The 5,283-nt window shown below is 32.8% G+C and overlaps 1 protein-coding gene across 3 annotated transcripts in view; it reads left to right on the top strand.

The window, feature by feature from the left end:
- Positions 1-5,283, top strand: part of LOC122502460 (furin-like protease 2) — a 381,086-nt gene that overhangs the window by 326,372 nt on the left and 49,431 nt on the right. The gene's annotated exons all lie outside the window — the stretch shown is intronic.

Below are 5,283 nucleotides of genomic sequence, written 5' to 3'. Positions count from 1 at the left end.
TCTGCAATAAATAAATACTTCATAATGTCTATTCACACCTATCACCTGTTTCATCCATCCAGGATTTCCTCATTCTAGCACAATAAACCGAATAATCGGTTAAAAATTCCTTTTCCCAAATTGGAACATTAATACATCATATTGATTAGGATTCAGAAGTAATCATGTGGTTGATTTGTACTATCTCCTCGGTAAACTGGAAACTCGAACGTGACATACTCATTGAAATTAGTAACCACATCATTTATAATTTAAAACTAATAGATATGTTGACTATCCTAACTTTAATTAAATATCATTCAAATTATAGAAAGCAATACAATAACAAAATACAAGTTACGCTAGTCCAGTAATTCAAAAATTAGTTATTAATCGTACAATGTCAAATAGTGGAATTTAATCTTAAGTTGAGGAATGGGAAACGCATTTATGGTGAGTGAAATAACAAAGAATCAAATTTCATTTAATGTGTAAATTTATTTTGTATATCAAACAATGAAAATGGACCAGAAAATCAAAGACTTTTTAAATGAAATATGGCTGAGGTAAAAACGGCACAATAAACATTTCTTAAATGAAACCTGAAATTGATAATTCAGCAGAGCCGCATTACATTGTTGTCTTATTTGTACAGATTCAGTGTTGCTTACCATAAAAAAAGGGAGAGGTTTTAGCAGCAAGGGGCCAAAGCCCAGCTCTTAAGAGCAATCATAATTACAAGCAGCAGAAATTAACATACAAAATTATTATTCTCCTTCTGTTAGCACTCCACGATCAAAACCATCAGAAATTTTCCCTCATGTCAGCAGCTCAACTTTTGAATGAACACTGTCCTTTTTGTCTGTCCGTTTAACTTCTTAATCCATCCTCATCCCCTCCAGTTTTTGTCACGGAGTTATTCGGAAAAAGAAGAAAGGGTAAAGGGGGTGGAAGATATATCATATTGATTGGTGTTTCCTTCATACACTGAAGGAATAATAGTGATGTAACTGGCAATCACCAATTGACCTTAACTCTCCTTCCTTAATTACATAGTCATTATTAGCATTGCCAAAGCATTGATGCGACGTCTATGATATCCAGTGACGAGTGAACTAAGAAGCTTGGACCTTAGAGGACGATATATCCCTTTGGCGCTTGCACTCTAATCATAGAGTTGACACCACTATGAATAGAATCTAAAATTAACTAAAGAAAATCACAATATGGAAGCAGATCACTTGCAAGCCACGCCGATATTCACAGCTCCGTCATTTAATTAATTTTCCTCATAGTGCTCCGTATCTGTAGTTAATTTTTATATTCCTTAAAATAAACTCAACCTATTCAGGATAATACCGAAATATCGTAAAATTGTCGCTTTTAGGTGAATATCGATTCGATGCATCAATAACAGTCGTTATGAAAGTTTATAGCATTATACAGTGACGACGATATGAGTTTCGAACAGAAAACTTGAAGGCGTGTAAAAGTTGAAATGGAAGCGTCACTCTCCAATTACCATTTCTTATTCAAACCTTCGAAGCTGAACTCTGCTTTTGAAACGTATTTCGTTTTCAATCTAATGATGCTTGAAAATAATAATAAAAATTTCAATTCAATGTGAATAAAACTTTAGTTTACTTCAGCAAAAGTTTTAAATTTTGGTGGGAATTAAGACGCGCGGATTTTTTCTTTAAATGTTTTATTTTATGTGACTAATTTTAAATTGGTAAAAATTATGTTTTAACATCAAGTAAAATAGTTTGCAACAGTTTAATTGGTTTAGTATCTGATTACAAAAAATGTAAATAGAAAAGTTTTTGTATGTTTATGCAATTATCCAATTCGTCTAATCCTGTGAATTCTCTCTCTTGGGGTATTTATAAAGTCAAATTCTTATGGGCTATTATTTTCAGTAATCTTTGAGACAATTACCTTTTCCCTCTAACCATGACGATTAAATGCAATCTCTTCCTTTGTTATGAATATACGAAACAAAAAAAGGATATTATTATACCTATATATGAGATTATCACCCTCTCTCTACTCTAGATAATCAAGTACAATCTTCTCCTCTTCCCATGGATAGAAACACGCAAAAAAATGTAATTTCTCTCTTCAGACCAGACAATCAAATGCAATTTTTCCCTTTCTCATGACAAGAATAGCCTGCTACCTACTTTCGAGGGTCAAAGACCCCTTCAGTATCTACCCCAAGGAACTATTTATTGTAATAATGGAATTTTTAGGAAATATTTTTAGAAAATGCAATAAACAATCGATTTTTTGAAAATCTGAACTGACCCTAATTCCTTAATTGGAGATAGTGGGAAATTCATGGGTCATGTGATTCAGTGATCCCTTGCGTGGTATCGGGGATGGTGGGGCAGGACGCTTGCGTTCGGAGAATTGCTATAGATTTCCAGGAATTGCGCGCACATTAATTATCTAATCATCGCACCTCTAGATCGACAAAATGATCCACATCACGCTTTCAAGTGCTGGACGGGTAATATATTTAATTGTTAATTTAATTTCAAGTCCGATTGTAGCTCTAATTTATGAAAAAAATCAAAGAACGAGGATTAGCTACCAGGTCCTTATATGAAAAGAGTAGATATGCAAATTGTAAAGGAAAACATTCTTGTTATTTATTTTGGAAATTAGTAATACTTGCTGAATTCAAGAGAATTAGATTAAATCGCTTTTCTAATTTTTCTTCTACTGATCTTTAATAAGTTTTTATACATTTCTATAATATTCTCATTTCAGAATGTCAAAGTACTGGCTTCATCGCAATTTTCTAGCAATAGAATGATTTTGTTATAAATTAAAGTTTAGTTGTGCATGAAAATTTAAGTGTCTTGAATAAAGCGCTTGAGGGCAATTATTGCTCCTGTGAGGGTGGGAAAAAAAAGAGGCAATTCTTATACCAAATCCTGGCAAGGGAATGTAAAATGTGTTACGTTCTAACTTCCGTCCTGTAATCTGTATAACGGTACCCAAGAGTCGCGGTGTAGAATTGCGCCGTCGTTTAATAAATTACGATTATCTTCTTTAGATCGTTAACCTCCTGTAAGGTGGGTCCTCAGAAAAGTTTCCACCGATAAAACCCAGCAGTTAGTATTTCCTGTTCCTGAATAAAATAAAAAAAAAAAAAGAATGAAAAGGAAGAAGAAAGTGTGTCGAACAAGATTGCCGATACTTAGTGGATCCTATATTGCTCGATCGCAACCTTCGAGTCGCGTTTCGCTTCCCTAACATTATTCGAAGACTTTTCCTTGTGAACGATAAATCAGGAGAATTGCCGGCATTTAATGCATGCATGCTATTTTGTATCGACACGATAGATCGTGTAAATATATCGCGTGCGACCAGGGCAACCCATTCGTTTTCAGATATTATGAGTTAGGGGGATCTATATTATACGAATTCCTCACTCCCAGACATTGCTGCTTATTTAGGACAAAGTTAAGTTATTTTAGTCAGGGAAATTTATCGTTTGCCATATGTAGATAAGGGGCCTTTGTCCTTGCAGGTGAATTACCAGAGGTTACAAATTTCTCTCAAGTTTAGGAGACATTTTTATCTCGGTATGTGCTTAATCAATTACTGACGTCCCCCGGAGGAAAGGGAAATTTATTTCAAATGTATATCTTTGGCAAATTTTTAATCTTTTGTAACCTCAAGTTCAGAGTTAATTGAATTTACTAGAAAGTCAATATTCCAGACTAAATTTTTAAAAATCCGTTTGCCATATCCATTTAAAACTAACATTTTCTTTTTAAAGTATGAGATAGAAGAAGATCGATCAGATGAAGACTCGAATAATTAAAGTGTGTTAGAGAAAACCCTGAATTCTTATCTATCGACTCCGGTTTGTTGAGGTTTGCATTTCAAAGATCTCCTGAATGTAATGAATTTTTTTTTCTCATACTTGGCGCAGTAGGAAATTAATTTGAATCTAGCTGCTAGTAATTTGTGAGTTTTATAACGCTTCACTTCCTTGGATATCCTTTTCTGTTTTCCATCGTTTAATTTTCCGTATTTTTTTTACGCCTTTTTCTAGGTAGCTCACAAGTTCTCCTTCTTTTTTTTGTTCATTTTTGCTCACTAAGCTTCGCAGCTTGTACTAGTGTGCTTCACTCAACTCCACTTCATCCTTTTTGACCTCAACTTTTCATCCACTAACCCCTGCTCCACTTGCCCTCCCATTTCTTTTCCCTTTTAATAACAAAAATGCACACCGGTGATATTGTCGTAGCTGTTGCGTTGAACGTATAAAACTCTTAAATCTAAACACAATTTGCTTATCCCATTTTCCTTGGAATTCGTTTTCGAAAATTCGATACTCGAAAAATAAAACTACCAGACCCCGGATAGTTTCTTTATTTACGATAATGACTTGATCCAAGTTGCCTCTGAGAAGTGCCAATATATAGTGGGACAAATACTCCATTGGATTTCATTATCTATTCATGACTATCCATTCCGGCGCTTGTTTAAAGTTTTCTTTTCAAAAAAAAAAGTTTCTTTTCCACTGTACATTGTACTTTATGAAGTAGAAATTTTCAACAATTGAAATAAACGAATTGAGAATAACAAGTAAATAATATTTCAGTAATTAATATTAAATATCTTTCATACAAATATAAACGAAAATTCAATACTCATTACTATGTTGTAAAATAATAAAATTTAATTGTATAATTCAATCAATTTATGTATATTAATTTGAAATTTAATTAACTATTCTTTTCATTATTTTGACGTAATTAATTTTCAGTGTGTACTTGACCCGCTGTGTAGACATTAATTTTATTAAATTTTAATGAAATTGCCCTGACACGCTACGTTATTTTGCTGGAAAATAACCAAAAAAGAAAATAAGAAGTTAACTCGGATGAGTGAAAATAATTTCACAATTAAAACCAGCTCAGTGCTCATAAAATTATAGACCGCAAGGAGAGGGGTGAAATATATGAGCAATAACAAGTCATAAATAATACCAGAATTTAACAATTATAACTAAAGGGAGTAGAATTATTTTAAAAACTTGTTGCAGAGAAATATTTGCGCATATTAAAATTGTGATACTTTAACAACTAAAAATTATTTTTACATTTAAATTATTATAGTAATCCTCGACCGTGAGGATGACCCTTTTCATAAATTGTAAAAAAAACCAAAAGGGTAAATTACCATAATTGTAACAAAGAACGAAATCACGAATCACAAGAATAAAGTAAATTTTGAATGGTTCCACTGTAATGAGTCTGAGAGCATATCTTGCCTATATTG

The sequence above is a fragment of the Leptopilina heterotoma genome, unplaced genomic scaffold (genome assembly GCF_015476425.1).
Source record: "Leptopilina heterotoma isolate Lh14 unplaced genomic scaffold, ASM1547642v1 Lhet_23, whole genome shotgun sequence".
NCBI classification, from domain to species: Eukaryota; Metazoa; Arthropoda; class Insecta; order Hymenoptera; family Figitidae; genus Leptopilina; species Leptopilina heterotoma.
Note: the sequence above shows the minus strand (reverse complement) of the source record. Positions and strands in the feature narration are given on the sequence as shown.